The sequence below is a fragment of the Vanessa tameamea genome, chromosome 19, assembly GCF_037043105.1.
Source record: "Vanessa tameamea isolate UH-Manoa-2023 chromosome 19, ilVanTame1 primary haplotype, whole genome shotgun sequence".
In the NCBI taxonomy this organism is placed as follows: Eukaryota; Metazoa; Arthropoda; class Insecta; order Lepidoptera; family Nymphalidae; genus Vanessa; species Vanessa tameamea.
This window is the reverse complement of record NC_087327.1, coordinates 4133377-4147330: the sequence shown is the minus strand read 5'-3', so window position 1 is coordinate 4147330 and position 13954 is coordinate 4133377. Positions and strand designations below refer to the sequence as shown.

General features: G+C 32.1%; 1 long non-coding RNA gene across 1 annotated transcript; it reads right to left on the bottom strand.

The window, feature by feature from the left end:
- Nucleotides 1-106: 106 nt before the first annotated feature.
- Nucleotides 107-473, bottom strand: LOC135193840 (uncharacterized). The gene is made up of 2 exons (XR_010309459.1): nucleotides 350-473; nucleotides 107-314 (listed from the first exon to the last, which is right to left on the bottom strand). It is a non-coding gene; the product is annotated as an uncharacterized LOC135193840 (long non-coding RNA).
- Nucleotides 474-13954: the final 13481 nt, after the last annotated feature.

Sequence of the window (13954 nt, the reverse complement as noted above, 5' to 3'; positions counted from 1 at the left end):
GTGCGCGTGTGTGAATCTGTCTTTATATTTGTGTTGGTTGTCATTGGCGTCGCATCACCAGTTGATTATTTTATACGTTTTAAGGTTGCTTAGTTTTACGGTCGTATTGATTTTATTAACATTTTTTTTTAAATAAAATGCAAAATTCGTTAGATTCATGTAATTTATCTTTTTAATAACAATTAATTAACAGTGTTTAAAAATATGACTATTTTGTTTGTAATAATAGTAGAAATGTGCCAACAGAAGAAATTTTTGTTCATTTCTTTTTATTTAAATATTAGTTCGATTTTTTACATCTATCATGTTGCTCCCTGTAACATTTTAAAAAGGTATCTACATAAAAAACAAATAAAAAAACATCACTAAAATTGGTTCATAAGCGAAACGTCGTAACCGTTAAGCAATATAAAATTCTATAAGCTTTTATACATTGCAATAGAATCAATTATTATTATAAACGTCAGCTTAAGGTGCTATATCTACAATTAATATAGAACTGCCTCACTTCTAATGTCACTATGTAATATAAGCTTCTTAAAAAACCTTAAGTTTTAATTTCGTATGTTTTTGCGCTATGAACCCATTTACTTGTCAAATTGACAGCACGATAGTGTAGGTAAGGCAGAAAACAAAATAATTTATATAAGATCTATCTATATATATATTTATAAAAGATCTATCTCCTATATTTTATGTATAATATAGAATTTATTTTTCAAAAAATTACGAAAACCGACATTAAATAAACGTTAAATGGACAAAACTAAGTTATAACCATTTTGAAGCTTCACTTAACTTAAAAATATCATCACAATCAAATCAGAACAATAAAGTTACATCCGACAATACATAACATATAAACAGGATAATTGAGAACTATTTTAATACAACTTTTCAAAATACAACTAATATCAGCACCCCTGTAGATCCTAAACGTAATTAATAGAATTTTAGTAGATTCATCGGTCAGAGTGAAATAGAAACAGTCTTAGATATTAATATATTTATGTTTCAAAATATCAAAAAATCATAGTTAAGCCTTTTTGTCCCTTTCTATCGTGACGAGAACGTTTCTGCAAAACGAGTACATACCGTTGCATTATTATAATCTCGCGGGATAGATTATAATCTAACATTATTTATATTTTTATGGAGATATATATGTATATACGATTATTATACATACAAACCAACGACAGTCCTTCAAAACGTGCTATTGTATATTGTATGTAGTTTTTCGAGTCATAGAACTCAAAACAATCGGTTCCTCATGTTATGTATATCATTTCTTGTTGTATCAAAATATTCAATAATAATAATTATTATAAAATAAACTAGTAGTCCTAGAGCTCTCTGGTTCACATAAAATTAATAGTAAATTTGTATACGATTAAAGTGGTCTAACGCTTTGTCTAAATACTCAAATAGTGTTTTTTGATTGATGTTTGTCTTAATATTTATAAAAGCTATTAATAAAATAAATATATAATAATAATTAATGAAAATGTGTAACTTTGGCTAACTTATCCTGATTTAATTCATAAAAATAAAAGTGGATTTGGTTATTTTTTTAAATCAAAGGCCTCGTATTAAGGAAATACGAATATTACTTCCCTTCTTATACTTAGTTTGTTAGTTTGTGGCAAAAATTAAAAGGCGTCAAAATCGAACTGCCAACCTTAACATAGCCAAGTTCACTGTTCATTGTTGAGCTATTAAGGCGTCGCTGTTCCTATTAACTTGACTTAACAGCTCAACGATACTTTATAAATAGAAAACAATTACCTGTTACGAAAAACGATTACACGAATAATAAGTACTAGGAAATAAGTTAATATTAGAAGTACATTTTGGTCTCTTTGATAGTGTGTTATCTATTATGATTCAAGTTGTTTTAGGGTTTGTCAATATACTCAAATAGTTTTGATGTTTGTCTGTGTAATTATAAATGCTCACATTTCAGTTACTAGGATTTTTTCTTTAATGCATAATTTGGCTTATAAAATTGGCCGCGTCTATAAATTCGGCTTGGTAGCTCAACCGGAGTGTTATCATAAAAAAAAACTGTAGTGATTTTATAATTATATTAGATAAAAAATAACGTAAGTGAAAGTGGCTTATTTCTGTGCTGTAATCATGAATATTCTAATAATACAATAAAATAAGCCAAAAGAAGCACCTAGAGATAAATATTTTTTGCACACATTTTTTTTTTAAATTTAATTTTGGATATTTTGTCCAAACAGGTAAGCCAGTCTCATTGTCCCTTCTTTCTTTTGTTCAAACATTATTTTTTATTTATAGCAATTAGATAGAATTCTAGGAGCATCCTTGCAGATACTGATAAGGATCTGATAGAATACTCTGAACTAATCCAACATCGAACAAACATGCTTTTAAATTACTTAAGAGTAACTTTCTCTGATTCTGAGTCCTGTCAGATTTTGCATACTTGATAAACATAGTTCTTCATTGTCTAGTCCATTCAAGCATTTACACGTTTTTTCTTCGACGCGTATAGTACATATATTATATAAATTAAAGTAAATGACGCACACATAGATATTATGTATAAACAAATATTTCGTAGATATAAGTCAATGAGGGCTATCGTAATTGTTACAATCGTCATTTGTTACCAAACAAAACGAAACGAAACCAAAAATATTGATTGTCTCCAGTGTTGCGCGTACCCATTTTGTTCCGAAAAAGAAGGATCTACGTTTCCGAAAAAAATGACTTGGCCTGAAACAGTTAAACAACAAAATAATAAGTGAATATCAATTTGACATTTCTAGAAACTTCCTTCTACATTCATACAGCGCCTCGATTTCAGTCCCGATAGCCCTCATTACACACGTAGCGACCTATAGAGTTACTGTCAAAGAAATGCCTTCGACGTCAATAACTGACGATTCGATTTATAAAAAAAAAAAAAACCTTTCTGAATATATAATCTATATTGTACTAACCACCGACTTCATATTTAGAATAGACTGATTTCACTTATTTATTATCTTACAATTAAATCATATACCAAATTAAAATAAATTTAATCTTTAGATAGTATCATAGATTTTTATTAACTTATTATAATTGTAACTTGACGTAGGTTCTATTTAATCCTTGTATGTTTAATGTTAGTCATATGACAGTTTCAAGAAATGTAACATTAAAACGATTAAAAGTGAATTGAATGATAATTTTGTTGACGTTAAATGCAAGGACGTTTGTTTTTTTTTTTTAATTTAAATTGTCAAACGTATGTTAACTATAGTAATGATCGTGTTCTAGATTAAATGATGGTGCCTTATTCGTAATCATGTCCGCCCATGAACAAATATCTGTATTAGTATACTCTGTGCCATTTTCTTTTATATAATAAATATACTTTTCTGTGCTTTTTTATTTTGTCGTATTCAAAATATATGGTACTATGTATGCTCGTTCATAATTAAACATGTTCATATTTATACCAATTTAGTATTTTAAGGTTGTGTATTAAAGTTAAAAGCGTTGATTAGCTTTGGCGATAGTTTAATGTTTAAGATTTACCAAACAAAAGGTCTCGTATAATAGTTATTTAAAGGGAGCACTAATTTGCACATTAATATTGTATAATCTGTTTCTATCTAATATGTACAAATGGAAAACAAATTGAATAACCTATGTTTAGATTTTGAAATGCTGATCAAAGTACGGTTAACTGATTGAGTTTTATTTGAATTGTGATTGTTCGGTGGTAGAGGATGACGCAACAGACGACCAATCACCGTTCAGTATTTGATCTGACTTTAATCATCATTTTAGCAACTAACGTTTAGTCTTAATATTTTTTGTATTCACATATTGAGTTTTGAATATGGAAATGTGTTCAGTTTGACAGTACATTGTTTACAATTTGTACAAATTAGTTTGAAATAAATGGTGCGTGGTTCATTTCGTAATACTCATTTACAATTATTTATATTATTATGTAACTGTCTAAAATGTCACAATTTGTAAGTTCAATGGCTGGTATAAGGTTATAAATATAAAATAAATGATTAAAACCTAACTGTGTCTAATTTCTAATGACCCCACGAAACAAAGGAAAATTAAGCAAACAGTGTCGTTATAATAATGTCAGTTCAATTGGTTTTTAACCCTAGCCCGGGGTAATTTACTCGATGAGACAAAGGGTATTGTTTTCTATTTTGAATGTTTTGAATGAAAACAGAATGCGCAAGGGCAGGCGGCACGCGCCCTGGCCGCCGCGTGCGCAATCTCGCGTGATGGGCGATGGGTGGGAACTTCCGTACGCGTCATCGCACGCGTTGTGGGAATGAGTGACAAGAATCGGTTTTTTTAAGTATTTTCCGACGAGGGGAAATTAGAAAGTGGTTAATTGATGATACTCAATATACATTTTTAAATCTTTAATAAGACTTTCACATATTAAAAAAACAATAAGTAACAATAATCAATTAAAAACTATCAAACTTTACAATATTATTACGAGAGTACATTTAAGTTTTGGCAGTATGCGACTCCACCTTAGCTAATGAAGTAACAGAAAAAAACTTTGTAACAAATGAATACATTTTCAAAAATATAATATATTTTAATTTATTATTAAATAAATACTGAAGTGTGGTTCGTTAAACGCTCAATCAATACACGTGTATAACTAACATATCAATACGTACCAAATCTGTAATTACGAATTGAAATGAAATTACAGTAAAGTAAGAGTCGATTAAGGTTTATGTATTTTAATAATTTTACGCCGAACCGCATGATAAATGGTCGGAATTTTCCACTTATAATTTAAATAATTAAATACAACGTTACGCAGACAGATCAAATATTCAGACGACCGCAGCGCGACAAATTGGGCACAAATCAATGGCGGGTCGCTCGCGGCGAGCTAAAAAGCTCGACCTCATTATTGAACATGAATTAATCACAGTTGTCGATTGTCCATAGTGATGGTATAAAAGGATGTCTAAATATCGATGTTTGCAAATATATTAAAAGATTTTCTTGTAAATTGATAGTAAATTACGACTATAAAAATAAAAAATAGCAATCAAACATATTATTTGATATTGCATATTATTAACATAACATTTTTTACAATATAAATAGAGGACTGATTAATTCAATGTGTTTAACCTTATTACTATCACTTGCCTTCCATATCGTAGACATACAGTTGATTTAAATATACTATGATTCCTGTAATTTCTTAATTTTTTTCATCACATAATTTTTTAGATTTCCTGTAGATTTTAACCTATGTAGGTATTTCTATAATTTATATCTAAGAAATGATTTCATTTTTAATGAAAAAGTATGCAAACTATATAACGCTAGATAAATAATTATAAAAAGTGAGGGCCGATGAAACAATGTACTCGTGATAAAGTGACAAGGAGTGACTTCTTTTGAAACACCTATTGCATTATGAAACCCTGCTTATATGTAGCTGTAACTGTTGCACTTAAACTGGACTTACAAAATGTTTCTTAATAAAAAAAAATTCAAGATATTTCACTTACTATAACGGATTATTAAACAGTTGTAACAGTTCATCGACTACAATGCCAGTTCCTCCCTACGCGATGAATATTGTATGGTGCAATTTGTATAATTTGATTAAGCCCACCTGTGTGGAGACCGCGCTATGACGAGGGTGATTCTACGTATATGATGTCGGGGTGTTCGCTTTTATGATTATTATATTGACAACGCATCTGAACATTAAGTTGATTTTATATTTTTTTTAATGAATTCATCCACTACTTAATTGAAAGTGATTTCCATTTTAGACTAAACAATAGTTTAAACATGTTGTTATCAAAAAAATAAGCATGGTTGAACATTTTTATTTATCATTTTTTTTTATAAATTACATAATACTTATTATTGACATTACTTTGTTTAGATAATATTTTCTTAATATTTGTGTCACAGGCCTTAGTTAAAGGATGGCGCGGAAACAATAATCATAATTTTCCCTTAGTGATACCATCAGGTCATTACAATTCAAAAGCATTAAACAGCACCTATCTACCCGTGCACACTTATTTAATCAATCAAACACCCTTACGCTTATCACAAAACCCATCCCGACAAATTACATATTAATACTGGCAACACTAAAAAGAGCACGTCAAACTGACAGTTATACCCCTCTTAGTAAAAAATTGCGGAAGTCCGAACGTGCGCATATAATTATAATAATATTTTTACAAGTCTCAGGGGTTGCGTGGGATCGTGAGGGTGAATCCAGGTATTGTTATAGATGAGGGATGAGCCTCATAATGTGCTTAAAACCAGGTGTTTGACTTCTAAACGGGTAACATTGCAATAAAAATAGGTGATAATGTGATTAGATTCGTAAGTCAATTTGTAAACTAAGTATATTAGTTACGTTATTTGATTTTTAAGTAAGCCGTTTTTTTATAAAATAGTTAGGCGCACTGGCAAATGGTCCACCCGATGGTAAGTAGTGCCCTGCGACCATAGACAATGGCGCTATAAGAAATATTAACCATTCCTTACATCGTCAATTCGTCAACATCAATGGTGACTAAGATGTTATGTCCCCTGTGACTGTAGTTACACTGACTCTCTCATCCTTCAACCCGGAACATAACAATACTAAGCATTGATATTCGACGGTAGTATATTTGATGAGTGTGTGGCACCAGATGAGCTTGCGCAAAGACCTACCAGCTACCACCAAGAAAACCACCACTTTTTTGGGCGTAAAAGTTTGTAGGCGAATTTGAGTGTAACGTTATTCTTTTAATATCGACCAAATTACTCACGTTTACCAAAAAAAGTCATATAATTAATCAAAAGTAAATTATTTTGTCAACTAGAATACGTTGCTATTTTCCGTGGGAAAACCAATTAAGCGGTTTCATAGGCTCTTCAAAATTAATTAAACCGCTGACCATTATCTTCTAAGTCCCTAATATAAACAAATTGCAGTTCAATTACTCGGACCCTTTGGATCGCTCGACATTGTTACCGCGGCGTATTCTTATAGATACCATGAATGTTACACAAAAATAAACTTTATTGTCATAGGTATAAGGAAATGTTGTTTTTATAGTTAGAATAATATTGCACATATAGTCAAACGTGTGTTTTTCATTGTGAAGTCTGTCATCCATGACCACTGAAGAGGGCGCGTGGTGTCTGACACGCGTATTTTTTAATTTTATTTGGTTTTAATTTAATTAATCATGTTATTTCGTATTTCCTTGAGAACTAAATCAATGTCAATACTAATATTTAGTGAGTACCTGATTTAATTATATAGAGCAATTACAAGTATGTTTAATGTTTATGTTGATTCTGTTCATTTAAGTTGGATTGTTTATTAGATCTTAGTTAAGTTTTTTAAAATTAAAAGTAACATTTAAGAAAATCTCAGAATTTAATTCTAAATATGAAATTTTCTTCTGTCGTTTTTTATTAGTTACTTAGATGGCAACACTAACTATTAACAAAATAATATCATTGGCCAAAGTTGCGTAATATTCGGTGTGCTATTATTTAATGAAGCTTGTAACATTTGCTTGTGACGAGGCTCCATTAGAATCTAAGAAAATAAAACATCTTAATAGGCTACTAGGACCGGCCACCCACGTAGTATTTGCTTCGTCCGTAGTCTGCCCCCTTTTAATTGCCAACACAAACATTTAACACTTTTTCTTGACGCTCCTATCAAGGGTTGATTATGGTCAGCCAAAATAAACAAACTTTTTTTGTCGAAGAATGACTGAAATTATTGATATTTGATTTTCATATCTCGTTTGTTAGAATTATATTTTTTATAAAGCAGATAGAATTATAGAAGTATGTATATGTTTAATTGAAAATGGAACATTAAGAATACATAATTGTCTATGGACGAATAATAACTTTTGTTCTTAAAACGGAGTGGACACTCCTAGAAAGAACTAGTCGGTTCAAGACTACTCCAGCTCGGGTGGTCCAGTACAGGCGCAGGTAATTCGGATATATTTACAAAGTATAAACTTTTTTTAATATATGCACTCGAAATAAAATTATTAAGACAATCGATATTGTTACTTAAAATTAATAATAATTATTTATTTAATAATCCCCTTATAAGAGTGATTACTGAGTTTTGTACCGGTCCTTCTCGCTAGACTTTACCATTCCAATTCCAGCCTTTTTTTTGTGTTTAACGAGGAGGAAATGCATTTACGCATGCCGGGGACCGGGACGGGTATGTGGGACTTAACCGGGGCCTAATGCCCCGTGCCAGGGCACGCTAATGCTAATGCCCTGTTCTACCCACTAAAACCATCCTCGGGTTTCCACCATGCCGCCGAGTGGTGAGGCCAAGGGCTCGCCAAGGGCATGCGCGTCTTCCCCCTCATCCTCCACTTGGGAATGTGGCGAACTCCCCCGAGTCCGCCACTGGAGTCTGGGCGTCAACGAAGCTGACGCCCTGCGGCGGATAAGATGGTAGGCTCCGCCGCTGACCGCCGGTGTAAAACACCTGGGAGGCTCGAGTAGCGAGCCCGCCCACTCCCTCCTAGCCAACGAGGCCACTCACGTGGTCCGCCCTGACGCTGATCAGGGACGTACCAGGAGCGGCCCCGCGGCATCCCTCCCGCCAGTCTTAGCCGTGGCCGACGAGCAAGCTCAAGCCGGCCCCGTTGCCCAGGGTACACCACGAGGAGGTGACTGACATGTACCCCCTCCAATTCCAGCCTTATTCAACTGTATGTTTAAATAATTTTGTAAAAATATAATACTTTTATGGGCCCACAGTACAGTTTTAAAGCGGTTTTGATTCATTTGTTAATTTTATCGTTTTTAGCTATTAAATAAATTTTTAAATAGTAGTCAAATATCCTTAATAACATAATTATTCTGATATACGAACGTAAAAATTAACTCAATATCTATTCAAACAAAAAAATCATCGTCCACGTCCAATATTTCGTTCGCCTGTACGCCATAGCAAGATATGAGTTTATGATGGTTTTACTGCGAGAGCCACTTAACGCCCGTCTCGGCTACCGTGTACTTACCCCTCTCCCTCACAAGGCAACCCTTCCTTGATTAGATGCACCCCGTATACTTATGTATTTATTTCAACTTAACGAGGTGTGGGATCATAAAAAACAGAATGTATTTACTATATAATACATATAGTTATAGGTATCATAAAATGAAATAACCATTAATTCATTATATTTACTTTTTACTCTGCAACGCCTCGTTGGTATAATAGCTAGCTTATAAGGTTCAGTCGATCGAGGTCCTGTGTTCAAATTTCAAATCGGAAATAAAAAGTTATTGAGTTTCACTGTCAAGAAATTCTTAATAGCGGCCTGGATATCGGTAGCCTATAAAATTTGGTCGCCAGACTAACAAATTGTTCTGTAAGAAATGTTAACTAAATTATACAACTAAAATGTTGTTTTTCTTGAGTCTGTAGTTACACTGGCTCATTCGCCCTTCAAACGGTAAAAAACGATGCCAATTATTATTATAATAGTGTTGTTTTGCGGTAGGATATATGATGAGCGATACCTACCTATGCCTTGCACAAAACCCTACCTCCAAATTATATTTTTTACACCTAAAAGCATTGGCAAGTAAAATATTATATTATATCTGAAAAAATTGAAATATATGATTTGCAATAATAAATAAATCCTAACTAAAAAGCAATAGCGCAACAAATCTGAGATAAGTACAGTTTTATTGTCTTGAACGAAACGACCCACAATCACAACGGACAACCGCAACTCTCTGGATTAGCAGTACTTGAGCGCAGGGCGATCCCTAATTAATTCTGTATTACTAAATATTCCAATGAACCCTACCCTACATGCGTACCTTAAGCCATGGTGGGAGGAATTATTGTTCCCAGGAATCCCTCAGGGCGACCACTTGCCGCGGATTATGTGCGGGTTTTGCAATTCAACATGGCTTGGCTTATATGCAACTTGTTACTAGGAAATAAGTTCTTTATTTTTATTAACATCATAATATATTTTTTTTTATAATATTTTGTTCCATAAGAATAAACATTTTGTCATGACTATAGTTTCATAATTTGCAATCCGATTTTATGTTATTGTATGTTTTAAATTAAAAAAACGTAAATTTATAAATTTCATATAATTGACCTTTCCTGTCTCTCTTTCTTTCCTCTACCTTAAGTACGTCTGAATGAGATCTCTGTTACAGCGATAAGCCGCCATAAAGTCTTGTACATCATTCATGATGATTAATCCATTTTTTTGTTGGTATGCAATAAAGAGTATTGATTATTTTTCGTTTAATCCTTGAAATAAATATATATTTTATCCACCAACACACATTGGAGTAGCGTAGTTGAATAAGCTCCAAAAAGTATTTTCAAAGGGAGATAGGCCTTAGCTCAGCATTAGGACGTTTATATGCTAATAAAATTAAACCAAATAACATTTTTTTTAATTTTCTCGCATGTAACCCTTACTTTAAAAATAGTAAATGGCATAACTTTAATTGTTTTTAAAGTGCCTGTTCGGTCGGTCTGATCTATGAAAGGGTCTTTTGAAGGCCCGAATATAGCGAGACCATAGTGCCGAATAGCTCTATGGTTAAGAGCGTGGGAATTTGAATAGTACTTGTCGTTAACAGCGCTTAGATTCAATGACGGAATGTTGGCGACTGTTATCAAAATAATCAATCTTAAACTGTATAATGTTAAAAATTGTGTTTATTTCAATAAAGTCACATTATTGTGAAATATATGTTTAAGTATACTTAAATTCTAAAAGGTTTGGAGTACGTATTCGTTGATTTCCATACAAGACATACATATGTACGAGTTGTAAACCGTTAATTGTGTTTCATTTGCGAAAAAAAGAGTGTCTAGTTGTTTTTCCCGCCGGAATCTACGTTAAGTAACCGTATCTTTACATTGAATATATTATTGTAAAATGATGTTTCAAATAGTAAGTTAACTTGAATGAAGATTATTTTAGTTTTGTCCAGCAATAGTTTTCTTGAAGATACTTAGAAAACATATTTAAAATTTTATATAAAAAGTATTTTTTTTCTTGGCAGAAAACTATTATTATTCTTAATGTCCCGTATATAACATAGAATATTTTTTCTTTATTAATATATTGTATCTGTGCGAAGCCTGGGCGGGTCATTAACTCTTTTATATAACTACCCCAATAAGAAAATCTCCCACAAAATTACAATTAATTCATATTAAAAAAAAACCATTATTTTTAATGTTGTGTACGGGACTCATCAAAATTGATCAAATGACCAGATTCTCTTAAATAATAAACTCGAGGGTTTAAGTAATACCCATTGATTACTTACAGTCGTCCCCCTTTAGTCTCTATCAACAGATAAGCTCAAAGTACCAGATTATTGAATTGAAATCTCAAATATATCTCAGTAATAGTAGAAGTAGTATAAAAGTCACTTCCTAGATTTGATTTTATACTGATTTATTATTTATACTTCACTTGTAAGCAAAGCTAGAATAAATCACGTGAAAATTGGAATACGTGACTGACGTACAATAAATACATAATTATTTCCATTGATATTTAACACGCTAAGATTTTACTGAATATCATAACAAATATTTTAAGTAAAAAAACGCAAACGTCAAGTTTTTTTATTTCATTCAACATATCCACGGGCACGTATTACCGACGTTAAACGAAATGTTATTTCATTATCGTCTGAAAAAGTAAAGGAAACAAGCTCTTAACATGGGGCGGGGAGAGGGGCTTTCATCGTACCTGCGCAGGCGCACCATACCTGACCTAGGAAAACATTGTACTCCGTGAGAATAGAGTGGATCTTCCTCGTAATAGTTTTGGACTAGTGTTTAAATTTCGTTTTAGGAAATTATAAATTTTTTTTATGACAAATCTGAAAGTAATAAATAATTTATAAGTACATTAAGTCGATATTAGAAAATAAAGCATATTTATACTGGAATATATTTTATAATTTACTATATTTTAAATTTTGTTTAAATGAATGACCGTTTAGAATCGGCATTATAAGATTTTATCTTCTATGTATATTTTATATTAATTTAGGTAGGGAATGTTTCATATAAACATACCTATTAATATAAAACAAAAAAAATCTACAGGTATGTCCACATCTAACTCTACCTGTTATAAAATTAATATTTTCATATTTTTTGGTAGTATTTTTTGTGTGACACGCTAAGTGCCATGATGGGACCACCCACGGAGTTGGAAAACCCGAAAAATATTTTTCGACGCGACGATTTAAAACATTGTGTTAATTATTATTACGTGTCAAATTTTCACGACATCCTTTATATAACGTTAATAATTAAATGTTTAACAATATCGTTTTCGTGACACGATTTGTAAGCAATATTATCAATATTATAAACGCGTGGACTTTTGCGTTACGATATCTTTTGCCAAACATGGTTTTTATCGTGATTGGATTCAATGAAGCATAAGTTTATTATATTGTCGACTGCGAATTCGATTTTTTTTCAATTGACTACCTCGTATGTCTTTTAGCCTAAGCCCTAGGTTCAAATGTTGGGTCGCGACTCACGCCACGCTCTGTTTTTTTCTGTCCAGTAACTCAACGTGGCAATCCAGAGGCTGGAATTTTGTGGTGTTTAACTTAAATCGGAAATCGCCTAAACTTTGGAATTGGTTCGAACTCCTTCCGGTCGTGTCCGATTTGCGTCCAATCGGATTATGAAAGGGAGGGAATAGAGAGTGCACCTGTGTTTGCTCTCACACGAGCACCATCATATCTTCCGCACTAGTCTTTAAGAATAGTGACGTCACTAAAGTCGGTCAGAACGACGAGCTAAGACTCTACTGAACATAATTAAAGCAAGAATAAATCAGTCAGTAATTACAAGAACAAGGGACGTAATATTTTAGATACCACACTTGATATGGCATTAACAATATACTAATGTTACCATAAGTATTTATTTCAAGATTAATGAAGTAATCTATTGTTATTAATTAAAAGCTCAACCTATTATACATTTAATTAAAGTAATTGTTAATTTGATTATTTAGTTTTAATTTATTTCATTTCATTTGTACGTGTTATGGTTGTTGATTTGACTAAAAACAAAGTTTATATGCTGGCAACAACGGGCGATTTACTTTTAGTTCGTTGTGAAGTACACTTGTATTAATAACATAGGATAGGGTAAACATAATACAAAATACTTAGTCAAAAGTAAAAGATGTATTATTTGGATTAACGTGCATAGTTTATTTCCCCATAAACATCCTACAGCTGCTCCTGCATCCTGCTTTTTCCTTTATTAAGGAATAGTTACAGATCAGACGAGGTGACCATTTATAATCAAATAATTTATTTTTAAGTCTCTTTTCTGTATATTTACAAACTGCTTCTAAAACTTCCAGGGTAATCTTGATACTAAGTGCAGTTTTACTTGCGTCTAACTTAACTGCTCACTGTATTGACATATAGTTATCATCTTTCTCAATAAATGGGCTATCTTATCCATAAATAATCGGATGGATACTGAGAATGTCTTGATAGAAGAAATCAATAGTTTTGATTGGCCTCGGGATCTGCAGTTTTATATGCTAGGCATAAGTCGAACGAATCAGATAAACTGGTAAAATAACTGTGGTCTTACGACCGTTTATATATATTATTTGTAAAATGAATTCGTTTCGATTTAAACATGTATCACTTGTGCGTACGGCGATGGCTCTCGTGTGAAGTATGTACAGAATGGCCGAGTGGGCCACTGTACGGAATAAAACTATTTGCGTTGTGATCAACATAATAATTCTGACGATATTGAACTGACATTCCGTTAAATATTTACTTAAGTACGTGACTAATTAATTTAATTATAAGTTACTCTTACTGGTATTATACTTAATGAACAAAA